The sequence below is a fragment of the Microtus pennsylvanicus genome, chromosome 1 (assembly GCF_037038515.1).
Source record: "Microtus pennsylvanicus isolate mMicPen1 chromosome 1, mMicPen1.hap1, whole genome shotgun sequence".
Taxonomy (NCBI): domain Eukaryota; kingdom Metazoa; phylum Chordata; class Mammalia; order Rodentia; family Cricetidae; genus Microtus; species Microtus pennsylvanicus.
Genome location: NC_134579.1, coordinates 81,153,854 through 81,171,002, shown reverse-complemented (window position 1 = coordinate 81,171,002; position 17,149 = coordinate 81,153,854). Strand labels below are relative to the sequence as shown.

The 17,149-nt window shown below is 46.8% G+C and overlaps 1 long non-coding RNA gene across 2 annotated transcripts in view; it reads left to right on the top strand.

The window, feature by feature from the left end:
* LOC142848699 (uncharacterized) overlaps nucleotides 1-17,149 on the top strand; it is a 25,836-nt gene extending 8,687 nt beyond the window's left edge. Inside the window, exons 3-8 of one of the 2 annotated variants that reach the window (XR_012910453.1) lie at nucleotides 9,954-10,228; nucleotides 11,092-12,040; nucleotides 13,347-13,481; nucleotides 13,865-14,085; nucleotides 14,971-15,156; nucleotides 16,890-17,149. This is a non-coding gene — a long non-coding RNA (uncharacterized LOC142848699). The remainder of the gene's footprint in view (nucleotides 1-9,953; nucleotides 10,229-11,091; nucleotides 12,041-13,346; nucleotides 13,482-13,864; nucleotides 14,086-14,970; nucleotides 15,157-16,889) is intronic. The other variant, XR_012910455.1, reaches the window with a different exon arrangement.

Here is a 17,149-nt window from a genome sequence, read left to right as displayed (position 1 = left end):
CCACTCTGCCCAAGCTGTCCTGGAACATATTATGTAGATCCCGCTAGCCTCCAACTCACAGCAATGCTCCTGCCTCAGCCTCCCCTGTCCTAGGATGTAGGAATGAGTCCCCATACTCAGAATGTGTTCCTGTTTTTTGAAACCCCTGGCAACATATGGCTGAGTCAGTGCCCTCAGTGCCCTGGCTGCAGCCTTGGGCTGATACCTGATGAAGCTTTGTGGGCACACAGCTTAGTGCGGTAGACAGTTTCTGTGGTTAAATCAACCTGAGATTGGTCCTTGGAACCTAATGATGGAAACAAAGAAATGACTCCCACGAGTTACATGTATGTGTGCAAGGGCTCAAGTGTGCGGGCACACACACACACACATGCACACTCATATTCACACACACTAAACAATTTAACACATTTTACATCTTGTTTTTCATCTGCAGCACAGCGGTTGCACCTAGTCCTACCACTGCGCCTCAGCTGCGGTCTGCTTCTCTGCAGCCAAAGCCTCACGGGACCCAATGACCCAATGCGGGGTCAGCAACCCCGCAGCCTGGGGAGCCTTCACATCCGGCTGCCGCCACCTCAGCCCCCTTCACTCCTCCACATAGGGAGGCAAATGTGGTTTTAACTAGGTCGCTATCTTTTTACTTTACCTATGGAGACGTAGGAGCCAGATGCTGGAGTGAAAACCTGCTAGCTCAGACAGGCAGAGTCGGCAGCTGGCTGCCCTTCCTCCTCTGCCATCATCTCAGAAAGAGGACTCTCTCCTGGGCTGTCTGAAACAAAACTCCTCCAACCGGATGTCCCTTCCGTCTACTTCCTGTGCCCCCCCATGTTCCAACTTCTCGCTTTCTATGGTTACTTCCAGTCATCTGGCTGCTTCTCTGTGTCTTGACCTATGATTGGTTTTATTTGAATAATACAATCTCGGGGTTCACAGTGTGATCGAACATCCTGCAACAGTGAATCTTTGAGGCTAACGGGATTCAATGAAGTTAGTTCTTTTAGACAGCCCACACGTGTTAGGTGGTAATGTGCTTCCTCTGCCCACACAGAAATTTAGTTATGGCCATTAAATTAAATCAAGCCTGTCTGTTTGCTGTTGGTAATTTTACTAGATTATCAGTTCTTTCAGTGAGGTATTTATTCATCAATTCTCTGTGTATCAAATAGCTACTAATCGTTCTCTCAATTTCTTTTAACTACTAGAAACCAAGTTGTTGGAGGCAACTATATTTGATATTTTTCTGTTGCTTTTATAAAACACTAGAATCAAGGCAACTTTTAGAAGAATTTTTAGAAGAGTTTGTGTTTTCAGTTCCAGAGGGGTAAAAGTCCCTGACAGCGGAGCAAAGGCTCCAGCAGCTACGAGCGCCCAGCTTGCACCACGCAAGAGCATAGAGAGCAAACAGGAATAGCACGAGTCTGCACTCTCAACATCTGTCTCCTGTAGCACACTTCCTCCAGCAAGGCCACACCTCCTACGGCTCCCCAAACTGTGCCTTCAACTGAGGACTGAATATTCAGTGCAGAGACTTTGGGGGGAAATCCTCATTCAGACTACACAGGCCTTATCCTGATAGGATATTAATACACATTGTTTCCTTGCAGTCTCAACTGGCCCCATAGCCTTGGAGGGTGGCACTCTTTCAACACCAGTGGTGTTGTGTGGGTGGTGCTGACGGATGCCCTTGCTATGTGTCCCCCTGGAATATGTTCATCCTCCCGTCTCAAGATGAAGTCAAACCTGTTTGTAAATTGGAGTCGTTCAGAGCAAGAAAACAAAACCAAAAAATCATAGCAATTGTTTTATGCAATAGCAGGATGCAGGCTTACTCTGTGACAAGATGAAACCGCCTCATGGGCAAAGGACATTTTGAAGCAGAGCAAAGAAGTGATGACGTAAGAGCTTCAGATTGAGGCCTCTTCCTGGGCTCCTAGGAGATACAGGCGGGGAACACATCACATCTCTGGAGGCTCTAGTTATTAATCAGCTAATACGTTAAGGAAATGCCCAAATGGGCACAGCTAGCAAGTGGAGTCTCTGTGTCTAGAGCCAGGCTGTCTGACGCCAGCCTGTGCCCCGTTCTGAAATACAGACATGGTCCAAATTTGGTTAATGTGTCCAGCACAGCTGCAGATGCCTCTCTGCCACTGGCGTCAGAAGCCGAGCGCACACTAATAAGACCCTTGGAAAGTTCTGTGTCAGCCATACCGTACTTTGTGTCGTAAGTCCTGGTGGCTTGGTTCCCTGTGAGGTCTGTACTGCAGGATTTTAAAACAGAAAAGTAAAAATTTTCTTTTGTCCCGAAAGTACATTTCATTCTCAGGGAGGAGACCACGTCACGTGTTTGTGCACACTCCTCGCCCCTCTACTTCCCCGATGTCTTCATTCATGTGTGACCGACCATTTGTGCGTCCTTAATTCATTTTATCGTGTATGAACATTTTGCTACCCTGTTATTTACACAACCATTTGACTGGTTGCCTGTCATATTAAACAAATCTCAAATGTTTAGCTATATAAGGCCTATATTTTATATAAATATTTGAGAAGAACTTGTAGGAAAGTATTTTTGGGGATTAAAAAGACACAAGTGACATTCATTTCATTTTTTTTTTGAGGGAGTTGGGGGGAAATTGATTTTGTTTTTTCCAGACAGGGTTTATCTGTTTAGCTCTGGCTGGCCTGGAGCTCACTCTGTAGACTGAGCAGGCTGGCCTCAGACTCACAGAGCTCCATCTGTCTCTGCTTCCCGAGTGCTGAGATTAAAGGCATGAGCTCACTTCAGTTCTTAGCCTTCTTGTCTGCACGCAATCAGGCTGCATCTTGTCTGAGAGTAGCTCAAGGCAGTGTTCGTCTGCCTCAAGTGTCTGGAGGCTTCGTCATATGCTCTTCCTCCTGTTCACCCCGAGAAGAGCTTGAGCAAATAGGGAGCCGAAGACCTGGTGTACTGAGGATTCAGCGTGTTCTAGTGGGTGTGGTTTAGTCCCTGGAGTGATCAGAGGAGGGAAGGTGCTGGATCCCCTGGACGGGGTTATAGAGCTTGGGAGCCACTTACATCCACTTGGGTCCTGGAAACCAAACTTTGGCCTTCTGAAGAGATGTAAGAAACTGCTAAGCCGTCTCTAACCCTTGCTTCCCTCTCTTTAAATACTCTAGTCTGAATCATTCGCTTTCAGATGGGTAGAAGAGGAGGACATACAGTGGGCATGGAGTTCTGCCGATGGCCCTAAGTGCCGTCTGTGCTTCTGAACGGTTCTGACCATTCCAGCTGGCCGTGCTCATGTCACATTCTTAAGAGGATTCTCCACGTCCTGGTGAAGTGGTGCTGCAGGAGAGGAGGCAGTCTCGGGTACTCCAGGGCATCCCAGGCTCTTGTGCACACAGTAAATTGGACAGGGACATGGGGATAGTTGTAAAAGCACGGTTGCTTCCAGGTGTGTCACGGGGTGTGAGAAAAGCGTAGAAGAGCACAGGCTAGGGACGTGGCTCAGTGGTCATATTAGTTACTTCTATTGCTGTGATGAGATCACAACTCAGGCAATTATAGAAGTGTTTATTGGGACATGTAGTTTCAGAGGATAAGTCCGTGACCACCAGGACAGGGAGCATGGCAGCATGAGGGCACCTGGAGTGTGAGAGACCGTTCCCTTTTCTGGGGAGACATCCTTGAAATGGGAGCGACAGAGAGACTCAACCGCGTACACGACTTTGGAGAGGCCTGGAGGGAAGAGAGCCCCCGGAGGAATGCCAGCAATAAGGAGGATTCTGGCTTTAATGGATTTTCAAGACAATGGCTGGAAATTCCAGGGCACATGATTCAGTGTACCGTAGCCTATGTGCCAACTGATACCCTTGGCAGGGATCAGGGCCGTAAACTTCACCTGCAGTCTTGAGGGGAAAGGCTTCAAGGCCAGAGCCTGTCACAGTTTCTTAACTGGATGGGCAATGGGTGTGGGAGGGCTGGATAATCAGCTCCAGGGGTGTGACTGGATTTCTAGGAGAGGGAAGGAGACGTCTGGAAGGTCTTTAAGCTGGAAAACAAATCCATAGCATGTCGCGAGGACAGTCACTGTGAATGGTCCCCAGCCCCAAATCACTGGGAAATAAACTCCAGTCTTTTGCCATTGGCCTTCTAGTGTAATTCCGTCTCTTTCACTCTATCTCTTCTCCCTTGCTCTCTTTCCATCCAACTTCTATTTCTCTCCTTCCATCTCTTTCTGTTTCTATCTCTGTCCCCTCCCTCTGTGAGTGAGAGAGTCTGTGTGTGAGAGTGTGTGTGTGTTTGCTGCATGCATGTCTGCTAAGTGTGCAGAGTATACCTGACCGTGCGGAGGTCAGAGGTTGGCACTGGCTGTCTTCTGTTGACTTCTAGTTTATTATTTGAAGCAGGGACTGTCACTGAAGGCCGCACAGCATGCTCTGAGGATCCACTGTGTCTTACCTGGATTTACAGGCAAATGTCACCATGCCTGGTGTTGTATGTGAATTCTAGGTTCGAACTCAAGTCCTTGTTCAGCAAGTTCTTTATCAATTGTGGTAGTTTGGATGAGAATGGCCCCTAAGTGTTGAATACTGTGTCCTCCTTTGTGGAAGCTTTGGGAAGGAGAAGCTTTGTTGAAGGAAGTGTGTCACTGACATGGATGTTGAGTGTTAAGAATTCTGAACCATTCCAAGTCAGCTCCCTCTCCAGACTGTGCTCAGGGATCAGGATGAAGCTCTCGGCTACTGTTCCACCATGCCTGCCTTCCTACTACCCTGCCCCCTCTCAGGACGCTGACCTCTGACCTTTTATTCACACACTGTGAAATTCCTGAGAGGTGGCCTGTGCAACACACCTTGCAAGGTGTGTCATTCCTGCATATCTTCCCTCCACTCATTCATGAATACTTTCTGCTCTCTGCTTCAACCTAACCCTCAGGCCAACACCAAGACTCAGAATGACTGAACTCCTACCTTCTTCTTTTTCCCAATGTGGACACTTGAATAAATCTCCCTTTACTGTTTTTCTCTATTTATTTATTTGATTTTTTTTCCCCTGAGGTGGGGATTCTCTATGTGACAGCCCTGGCTGACCTGGAATTCTGGAGACCAGGCTGGACTCAAACTCACCAGAGAGCCGTCTGCCTCTGCCTCCCAAGTACTGGTATTGAAGGTGGGCAACACCACCTAGCTGTTTTTCACTCTTAATTTATTTTTCAGACTGTCTTATTGAGGACAGGTAGCTGAACCTCGAGTGTTAGAGATACAGGGTCCAGATCTGCCCCCAGTACTTCTGACCACGGGCTGAGCTGGCAAGCCATTACAAGGAGCGTTAGAGAGGGGATAGTGAGTGACCGAATCTGCCTCCAGGACAGCCACAATGTCTGTGTTCCATTCCAGCAATTTATAGAGAGACTGAGGTGCCTGCTGGATTTTTACCCTGCTGTGAGTCCACATCTAGAAACTCACTCCAAATATACACTTCTCCCATTTCCACAATTTCACTTAACTTCAGTCATGGTGGCTTGACTATGAGACGTGTGTGAAACTTTCCAGAAAGGCAAACTCCCCGAGTGTGCAGTCACACACTCTTCTGCCGTCCATTACCATGCCGCCTCGGGTGAGCAGCCCTTCACCTCGTGTCTGTACAGCCGAGGCTCCTGCTCATTGTCCCCTCAGTCACATCCTTGGTATTCAGTAGACTCACTGGGTGCTTCCGAACCTGTGTTCAGTTCCCTGTGTTTACTCCATAGTGATCCTGAAGTTGACACCCACGGACGTCACTTTTCAGGTCTGCTGAAGAGAAGGTGTACTGCTCTTCCTTCAGTGGAAAGTGAACCTGTGTTCAGTTCCCTGTGTTTACTCCATAGTGATCCTGAAGTTGACACCCACGGACGTCACTTTTCAGGTCTGCTGAAGAGAAGGTGTACTGCTCTTCCTTCAGTGGAAAGTGGACCTGTGTTCAGTTCCCTGTGTTTACTCCATAGTGATCCTGAAGTTGACACCCACGGACGTCACTTTTCAGGTCTGCTGAAGAGAAGGTGTACTGCTCTTCCTTCAGTGGAAAGTGAACCTGTGTTCAGTTCCCTGTGTTTACTCCATAGTGATCCTGAAGTTGACACCCATGGACGTCACTTTTCAGGTCTGCTGAAGAGAAGGTGTACTGCTCTTCCTTCAGTGGAAAGTGGGGCAGTTCACTAATAAAACAAAAGGAAAGAAGGTGCTGCAGGTCGCTAACTCCTGTAGACAATGTAAAACATGATTTATACCAGGCTGGGCACACTGACTTCAGACAGTTCTGGGGCTGTGGATGAGAGAAGAGCTGTGCTATGTCATAGGCCCTCCAAGTGTCTCCCCCTTCTCAGAATACAGCATGTGCCCTGTTCCCCACAGCTGTCTCTGAGACACAGAGTTGGTGAGAAACCAGCCTTCCCGTGGGCTTGCATGTTTCCATTTTCTTATCATTAGCAGAATACTCTCATAGACCTACCTTGTCACCACTCTCTTGGTGTGTGCAGCTAGTTCACGTGGTGTGATATAGAAACTAATACCTCAATCCTTCTGACTTCATTAAGCCCACCAAGTGAGAGTAAAGACCATTACCCTAATTCTATAGTCAAAACAACCAAGCTTTATTTTCTGTCAAGACAGGGCTATCTCCCTAAAGCAGGAGTTGAAAACAAAATAGCATCAAATACAGGAGAAGGTGGAGTTTGCATTGTCCAAAAAAACCGCAAGGCTAGGGGCTTTTCAAGGGTTGGGAGATTTCCAGAGAAATTTTGCTCATGTAGGAACTTGGTTGAACATTTTAAAATTATTTTGCAGAACATCTTATCAGGATATAATTCATGGTATGAGTCAAACTCCCCTGTGTTGGGAGCATGTCAAATTCAGAAGCAAGTTAAAACATGGTCGGCAGATTTTGCAGCAAACAGAAGTCAACTTGTTGTGACCTTATAGGAAAATGGCTTCCGTCCTCAAGATGGAGTCAGTCTGGTCCATCAACTTCTGCAATATTGTATGTGATAACTGTCCAGTCTGGTTCAGCTTTGGGTCGGGGGGGGGGCTTTATCATTTCTCCATCTTCCTTCATTATCCCACATTCTGTCTGTTAAAATGCTCATTTTCCTAGTGCACCTCCTGTCCAGGTTCTAGAGGGAAGCTTCCCATTCCTCCTCTGTCTCACTCTTGCCCCCTCCCTTCCTGCCTAGACCCCATCATGTTGCCTCTGGCATAGCTTTCCATTTCTTCTCTTTCCCTTCTTCAAGGCCTGAACATGAGCTTAGCTGCCAATGTTCCTCTGACTCTCTTTCCTATAAAGCTCATCTTAGGGGAAATTCATCTCAGTTTCTTTCTGCAAACCTATTTTTGCGTGAGTTTCTCTCACAGGTTTGACTCCAGCATCGCGAATGTGCAGATAAGGGCACTGATGGCTCTTCCTGACAAAATATAACTTATTCACAAGTTTCTGAGAATTTTGATTTTACACTTTTGTTTTTCCACTAGCAATCCGTCTGTTTGCCCAGTCAAAATCCAGCTTGCCATGAGCCCAGACTGTCATTTTGGGCCTGGGGGCCGGTCTCAGCTAGGGTTAGTATAGCTTTAATGGAACACTATAACCAAAGCAACTTGGGAGGAAAGCGTTTATTCATCTTCCTCTTCTACATCACAGTGGATAATCAATGGAATCCAGAACGGGAACTTAAGCATGGCAGGCAGCTGGAGACAGAAGATGATGCAGAAACCATGGAGCATGCTGCTTATTGGATTGCTCCGCATGGCTTGCTCAGCCTGCTTTGTTATACAAACCCAGGACCACCAGTCCCAGGATGGCACCATCCATACTGGGCTGGGCTCTTCCCCATAAATTATTAGTTAAGATCTTACCCTTTAAGCCTGCCTACAGCTGGATCTTATGGAGGTATTTTCTCAGTTGAGGCTCCCTCCTCTCTGATGATTCCAGATTGTGTCAAATTGACATTAAACCAACTGGTACAGTTTCCCACTTTGGACCTGACGGTGACATGGTACTTCCTGGCAAGTCTGATGGCAAAAGTTCACATCCACATGGACACAGGAGCGACTCCTTCAGTTGTCCTCAGACAGCCACATATATGCCATGGTATGAGTTCAGAAATAAATGTAAAAACCAAACCAAAACCAAAGGGAAGTGAAGCACATCTGGTCAAAGCTGCAAGTTCCAAGAGAGAGCGCTCTGTGCCTGTCACCTTGGCTCAACTCAGCTGTGGGCTACAACTTCCCTTCTAGTATGTGTCTCCATAGGACATGCTTTTAGGATAGCTCCCTGGTGGGAAAAAGAGGGAGGAGGGGAGTAGTGCCCTGTGAAGCCTGCACACATCCCAGGAGTCACCTACTAAACGTGACCCAGGTGATAGTGTAAAGGGACTTGGCACAGTTTACAGGTCATTTTCCTAAGAAATGGCCCAAACTGAGATGTCTTGGTGGGCCTGACTTGGTCAAGTGGAAAGTCTATAAATTAAAGTTTGGATTACTCTGATTCAAAGCAACAATGAAGTCTGAAGCTGCCCTTCCTTCTGCATTCTTCTTGCATTTTTTCCTATGGTCATGTTCAGATCATCCCTGTTGGTGATGAAGCACCCCCACCCCGACTTCAGGTTTTACTAAATAGTTGACCACGTTGGGTGCCAGTTGTTATAGGGAGATGATCTTTAGGCAAGCTTTATTTAAACATAAATAAAATATTGCAATAACAACCATGGTTTTGGAAATGTATTAGCTGGAAATGCATAGGCAGTGTGTCTGCAGGAGCCTAGCGAGACCTGTGAAAGAGGAAGGTCTTCAGCAGGTACTAAGTAAGGCCTTAGCAGCAGCAGCAGTCAGGCATGGACTCTACTGGAACAGATTGCACCCTAAATGTGAGCCCAAATGGACCCTGCTTGCATTGCTCTCGTCATTAACAGAAAAAGTAACTTGATTATACTTCCCAAATATGTAAGTGGTCAAGGTGTACTTTGTGTCTATTGGTGTTTGATGTACAGCATCCTTGGGTTGTTCTCTGGCTCTGACATTCTTATTTTTTCACCAGTAGGAGGTGTTAGCCCAGATATTAACGCTGACAGTTAAAGGCTAGTGTCTTTGTCACACTTCTTATCAAAGAAAACACTCAATTGAAATAAGGAAATTTGACGTGTCCCACCAAAGAAACTAGGTAGGACTCAGGGGCCACAGAAATGGAAGCTACAAGCCCAGGACCTGCATGGGTCTGCCCCAGGTTCTCTGTGTAGATGTTACGGGTTGTTATCTTGGTATTTTGGGGGGACTCCTAATAGTAGGAGCTTGTGTTTTTCTGACTTTTATGCCTGCTCTTGAGACTCTTTTCCTCACATTGGGTTGCCTTTTTCTCCTTCACAGGAGGCCTTTGTCTTGTCTCCTTGTATCTTTCTTTGTCATGCTTTGCTTTTATCTCTTGGAGACCCTGCTCTTTTCTGAGGAGGAAATGGAGGGGAATTGGGTCTGGCAGAGAAGGGAGGTGGTGGTGGAGCTAGGATCATTTGAAGAAAAAGAATAGTGAACAGCTGTATGCCAAGGTTCAGCTCAGCTGAGTGGAAGGTGTCCCCAGAAAATTATACACCCCTAAAAAGAGGGTGTGTCCTAAGCATACTTTGTCACACACACAAAGGAACACTGCGTCTTTCCACTATGCCAGAATTTACCGAATAACAAATTGACAAGGATGTTCCAAAGGCAGAGATGCATCAGTCTCACTTTCCTTAAAACCTCTGCTTCGGTGAACATCTTCAGTTATCCCGACTTTAGACAGGAATAGTAGTGATCCATCACAAATTACACAGTAAATCTACCAGTCTCTCTCTCTCTCTCTCTCTCTCTCTTTCCACACACACACACTTACCATTAAGGGTAAGAGGTCTTTGTCATGGGTTGAATATGACATATACTGTCCCATGTGCTTGATCCCTTGGTCTCCTTAGGTGGTCCTGTTTGAGCAATTAAGAAACTCTTCGATGTATGGCCTGGCTGGAGGTGGTTGGTCCTTAAGAGACCAGGGAAGACTATCAGTGCAGTGATAACAGTTGCCTCACTGTGAGGAAAGAGTCCCCAACCCATGTAAGGGACCAGCTTGGCCTGGACCTTGTCCTTATACTGCAGTGAAGCCGTGGGACTCAGAATTTTGTTCTGGGAGTGTTAATTTGTTAGTATCCATCTTTGGAATTGGACATCAGTGATCGCCATTGACCTGAACACAGTGAGTTTATTTCCTGGGGGCGGAGGGGATGGGGGGGCAGGTAGTATTGGGGCATAGATTTTGGTTTACTGTTTGTAGTTTGGGATTTACTTTGTGCATTTGCTTCAGTTATTTTTGTTATCATCCATATTTGTATTGCTGTCTATTCCTTTATCTTTGACATGTTGTGCATTGCTTTATTTCTAAACCTAAAGCTTTTGTCAGTACATATTAGCTTTAGAAAATAGTTTGACTATACCATGCACTTGGACCCAACTCAATAGCTTTGCTACTTCCCACAGCATTTCCCCAGGCTTATCAATTCCCTTATCATTGTAAGACTCTTCCTCTGCCACCATGCCACTCGTGAGACAAAACATGCTCAGAGGGATCTTGGGGCAGAGGGAAGGCAGCAGCCGGTACATGTTTGGTAACCTCTTACATCAATGTTGGCGTCCTTTTGTGAATTGAGCAATCTCTTTGAGGATTGTCAACACTTTGGAGTACAAGGTTTTCTCGCAGCTCCTAGAGTTTCCATGGATCATACTCGTCTCTTTCCTGTCTCACATTCAGTAATTTGTATCTTCCTTTGGGTGGCTCACATCAAGGGTTGTCAGATTTGTTGGTTCTTTCAAAGGACCAGCTCTTTGTTTCTCTGACCTTTGTTTAACCAGCCAAGTGTCCAGTTATTTCCAGCTCTGATCTTCCTTTTCCTTTCTCATAACTGCTTTGGGGTTTGGGTTGGGTTTTTTTTTTCTTTTTAACTTTGACCCCAAGATGCCTCATTAGGATGCTGGAGAGGCCTTTGATTTTCATGACTACAAATTGGTAGCCATAACCTTGACTCCTGGAGCTGATTTTGTTTTGTTTTGTTTTGTTTCTAGCATTTTGTGGTGATGCCATTCTCCTCCTGATAAGGTAGAGAAAATATCATGGAATCTCAGTAATACCAATTTATCACCAGCGTCCAGACAAATAGGTTCAAGTTGGTATGTCTCCACCCTGGTGAGCATTGTGTTCCTGAGCCACATGGCAGAGGACAACTTTGAAAACTACTGGAACAAAGAGATTTTTTTGAGTTCCTGTCCCAAAATGATATCCTGTACCAGAGAAAAATTTCCATCCTTGGGCGAATAGAACATCAGCAAAAGATCTACTCCATCAGGAAGCCTGCACATCACCTCATCCTCCCTCCCTTTCCCTTAAAGAGGAGATGCCATGAGCTGACTCTACCAGAGTTCATGGCATCAGCAAAAGGCAACAAAGTGCAGGAAGTCAATGAAAAAGGTACCAAGGGCTTCTCTAGAGGTCCAGCTCATCTGACTTATACATCAGATATTAACTCACCTGTGAATTCTGCCCCCACGGGGTGATTGTTTGAAGGCATTAAGCAAGTCTGAGGAGACAGAAAATGCTGGCCCATTTGGTGACACATGCAAGGGGACACGTGGAGGCTGAGATGGACGAGACTGGCAGTACCGTCGCTTTTGTGCTCACGACTCGGGATGTCTTAGGGTTCTCGGAGGGTACCCACTACCAAAAGGACCTTGGACCAGAGGATGTTACTGACATTAGAGAGAACAACATCACCAGTACAGAACGTTATCAGCCAGACGGCGTGGGATCACATATATGATATGTCCCCTCCCTGTCATGGAAACGACCAACATGAAATAGTCAAAGACATGCTTCAGCATCTGCAAATGAGCAGCCCCAGGAGGCACCCAGAGACTCCAAGAAGCACAGCAGAAGGGACTGGAAGGAGATTAGGAACCTGTTTAGAAGGTTTTGTTGCTGTTTCCTCACCCCAAGGACAAAAGACACAGCATCCAGGTAAGGGATAACAAGGAATGGAAGATGGAGTGGGCGGGGCCAGAAAATTCACATATGTATTTAATATTTCTTTTTTCAAAGGCACTTTGCCACTACCAAGCTGCAGCCCTTTATGAGACACAAACCTTAAGGTGTCTGGAGCCCCCAAAGGAGCTTCACACTGAATCCTGCTCATGAGGGGTCTGGGGAAGTTGAACCAGTAGCAGACAGCAGAGGGTGTTAGCAGGGGTTGGGGATGGAGGGAGACAGGAGGAAGGAGGGCTTTGTCAAAGGGACAACAGTTTAGGAGGGGAAGAAGCCTGTGGAGAGCTGTGGTATCACAAGGCAGCTCTTTGCCAAGTCCTTCTATGTCAAAGTCACTAACAGTCCTTTGTTGTGTCTTTCAAGGGCTAAAGAGTCCAAGGCCCATGGCTCCTAAACCATTGGTCCGTGTTCAGCCTGGTGTGACTTAACAGCCCCGGAGAAGCCAGGCCAGAACTTCAAAGGAGGTGTACCCAAACCTGTTGTTACCTGCCAGACACCTCTAGCAACCAGGTCGCCTTCTCTGTACCTTCCTCTCCTGCAGAGTATGAGCAACCATCTCCCCACTGTTTACGAGCATTGTTCCTCCAGCACTAGTGACTGGACAGAGAAGCCAGCCACATTGTTATTAACACCTTAATAACTTCTTAATAACACCTTGTTATTAAGAGGCAGCCATCCCTCCTCTGTAGTCCATATGACAGAAGTAAGTGCCCCATATGACTCTGGGTCCCCATCTCATTCTCCCCTCATTTCCATCAACAGAATCAATGAGCACATGTAAAGAAGTGCTTGCACGCTTTCCTCTTAGGTGGTAAGGAGGCACAGGAAGAGGAGGGGGAAAGAGGAGTGGGGCAAGTGGGACATGTCAAGGGATAAAAGCAGTGAGAGAGGGCAGAAGAAAGGGCTTGCGTCTGGATGGGGAAGAGGTGATTTATCCAGAGGAAATTCCATTCTGAGAGCAGAAAAGTAAGGGATGAATGTGTGGGTGGTGACAGGGTCCACAACCAAGAAGGAGAGGAGCAGAATTTCCCTGAAGAGGAGATTAGGGAGCAGGTGATGCATGGGTACCCCAAGAAGAAGACCCTGTCTTCCTCATGGGTTCCAGCTTATTCCAAGCTGCAGCAGGTGAGTGCTGCCTGAGAAATCTGCTCTGGACCTGAGATGCTCAGACAGGGTGTGGCTGCAGAGAAGAGAAGCCACATACTTCCCAGAAGCCTCTTCCTCTTTCTGCTTGACCCAGGCTTGGATTGATCTGGTGACATCTGTGTCTTTGTCTTCTCAGCCTCCTTCCTTCAGACCCCAAGGTGCTGCTGTCCCATCCAAGGAGTATTCGCACAGATAAATTTCATGTCCCCGTGGGGGATTCCTTGGCTTTAATTGAGTGAAGGTCTACGATCGTTCTGTCTGCTGTGAATGGGTAAGTAGTGCTTGACAGCGTGTGGAGCATCACTGCCCAGGCAAGGCCGGCATCCATGGGACTTCTTTGATCCCAGTGTCCACCTTCAGGGTCAAGAATAGAAGGACACCTAATTGCCTCAGAGCTGCCGTAGTGTGTGTGCAGCCTTACTGGGTGAGGTGTCTGCAATGTCCCCCTGGCACCTTTAAGGTAGGGGGCAGCTTTCTGGGTCAGCAGGAAGTGCTGGCAACAGGAATGTAAGTGCCTAATCTATGGAGACCACTCAGATGAAGTGGTTTGACTTCACTAAGAGATACTTATATCTCTTTGTGGTGCAAGATAAGATTCTGCTATCTGATCTTGCCATAAACACAGCAATGAAATTGACCTTTGTTCCTCTGCAGAGGCTGCTGGCCTTGGTCACTGGGAATGCGGACCTCTGTGCAAGCTCAGCAATTTCTCTGGAAAAAGAGTTCCTGAACCATACCTGTAGCCAAGACCAAGCTGCTATGACAGTCTACACTGCTCCACCTGTGGCGATGATGACGCAGTGTGTCCTCATAATGAGGACTGGACTCCCTGAAACCTTTCCCAGCTGCTCTCGGGCCCAGGAGACAGGAACGAGGTGCAGAAAGGCGCAAAATGCTTTCTCTTCCAGCATCTGCTTACTGAATTGGCCTTTTCCCGCATTGCCCGTTTGTTTGTTTCAGCTCATGGCTGTGACAACACTATGACCCAGACAACTTACAAGAGAAAGCGTGTTATGTGTGGTCGACATTTCTGAAGGCTTAGAATATGTGACCACTTACAAGAGAAAGCGTGTTATGTGTGGTCGACATTTCTGAAGGCTTAGAATATGTGACCACTTACAAGAGAAAGCGTGTTATGTGTGGTCGACATTTCTGAAGGCTTAGAATATGTGACCACTTACAAGAGAAAGCGTGTTATGTGTGGTCGACATTTCTGAAGGCTTAGAAAGCGTGTTATGTGTGGTCGACATTTCTGAAGGCTTAGAAAGCGTGTTATGTGTGGTCGACATTTCTGAAGGCTTAGAATATGTGACCGTTGTAGGAAAGGCAATATAGTGATAGGCAGGCTGTCATTTTGTTAGAGCAGTCACTGATAGTTTACATCTGGTTCTCACGCATAGTCTGAGAGAGAGAGACAGACAGACAGACAGACAGACAGAGACAGATTTGTAGAGAGAGAGCTTACTTGGAATGGTTTTGGCTTTTGAATCCTTAATGCTTTTTAACTCCCTAGTGACACACCTCCTCCAACCAACCTTCTGATCCTTCCCAAAGTGTTTCACAATCTGTGGGCTAAGTATCCAAATATGTGCATCTATGGGGTCCATCCTCATTCAAAATAATACCGCAGATTATCTAAGCACTTCACAAGGTCCCTTGGGGTAACAGTACACTGTGTTCTGACTGGTGAAATCGCCCCCCTGTGCTCTGATGGCATTTTCAGGGTGCAGAAGTGTCACTGTGTCTCTCTTCCCCACCAGGTGTTCTAGGAAACATCCTCAATGTTTTCCAGCCTTGTCCCTCGTGATCATCTCAGGAAGATATGAGAAGAGGCGATTGCGATCCATTTCTTTCCCTCAGAAACTTTTTGGAGGAAGCGGCATTCACACCGGCCCCATGTTTGGCTCCCTGAACCCGTGTTGGATGTCTCATGACCACCACACAAGGTCAGAACAGGCTAGATCCTGAGACTGTGTCTCTGGAAAAGAACAAATAACAAGCAGACCCCACAATTCTCATTGAGAGACACTCACTACCAGTGGTCTGCCGTGTGTGACAATGGAAATCTGACCCCAGTGGCAGCCTGTCAACCCTCCCATGCCATGCGGAACCTGGCCCAAAGACATGGGAGAGTCAGCGTCAGTGAACCCTGGCCCCGACATAGTATCCAAGACATACTAGGTCCATGCAAGCAAAAGTCATGGCCAAGTGCAGGGTACCATGGTGTTTAGGGAATATTCTGTCAGTGAGCTTCTTGGATTGGGAAAGTCTTCTTAGCAAGCAATGAAAGATTTTCACAACCTTCCTCGTGAGGCTTTGGGTTTTTTTGTTTGTTTGTTTGTTTTGTTTGTTTGTTTGTTTGTTTTTTGGATTTTTGAGACAGGGTTTCTCCGTAGCTTTTGGTTCCTGTCCTGGAACTAGCTCTTGTAGACCAGGCTGGCCTTGAACTCACAGAGATCCGCCTGCCTCTGCCTCCCGAGTGCTGGGATTAAAGGCGTGCGCCACCACCCGGCCCCTCGTGAGGCTTTGGAAGAAGTGGTAGAAATGGTAAACTCTGGGCAAACACCACCTCATCAATTATTTCTGTCATGGTTGAATAGCACTGGGAACCAGGGTGTTCAGACTGAACACTCGGTTACAGTGAGAACCTAAGGCATAGGTCTGGCCATCTCCCCTCGAGGCAAAGGCTACCTAACCTCAGGCAATGTGAAGGAAATGTGTTCCTGACAGACAAAGTTATCGAGTCCATTAGAGTCACCACCCAATAGGCCAGGTTACTTCCTTTCAATGGATCTAAGACACCAGGCCTCATCTTCCTTGGGGACTTTGCTCATCACAGGAGAGGAACACTTGTGTGCCCCTTTGAGTCAGCAAAACCACAGTGCAGATTTTAATACAAGTCCCGGCATACTTTTTCTACCTAACCTCCCTGGTTCTGCAAGCTGCTCACCATGGAAGGAAACTGATGAAAACCAATGGGGAATCTCAGTTTGTATGTTCCCTCAAGTGCTTCAAACCCCACAGTGCAGGGACTAGACTCCGTCCAGGGACAGAGCTGCAGCATGGGATCGACCACCACAAAGGTCTATGATCCATATGCTGCCTGTACTGTACATAATACACGCTCATGAGAGATATGACATGAGAACCTAGCCATCAACACTTCCCTTCTTGTTCCAGGAATGATAGCTCAACTATACTGACTGTTGGTTCTGCAAATATGAGGACCTGGGCTCAGATGTGGCAACACATGAAAGCCTTGCACGACAGTGAGAGCCTATAGTGTCATGCCAGTGGAGACAGAAGGAGACAGACTCCTTGGGATTCCCCTGCACAGGGTTGGGCCACATTTCTCACCTCCAGCTTCAGGGCAAAGTTCTCAGAAAACAAGGACGATAGGACAGTTGAGACTCCTCAGTATTCACTCCTGAGCCAACACATGCACACGCTCCAGAACACACTCATGAGGTCAGGCAGCCCTATCTAGACTTGACACCCAAGACAGGATGTATGGGAAGGGGAAATAGAGAAAACCATTAGTGGGCATTTCATGGTTCACCAGTGATGGTTCTGCTGTGTGAGATCTGTTTCTCAACCTGCTAACGTGTTTTTTGTTAAGCAACATTCTAGTGAATGGCTCATGCATAAATGTGTGTGAATTTGATTTTTGTCTCATCAGATGTGTCTGCTGAAGAGCATTATTGAGTGTCTGGAATCTGAAGAACAGCTCTCTTGAATGTCTGGCTGGGAGGGACACAGCCCAGCAGCCCTTGGCTTCTTGTGGGAGACTTGACCACAATACGTCAGAGCTTTGGACCCCGTGTATTCAAACACAGGTCACTTGAAGATACTTTAACAGTGTAATTATCTCTATAATTTAAACAAGATTTCTACAGGCCTGGTGTGGAAATTATTTTATTAAATGTTTACTTGATTATT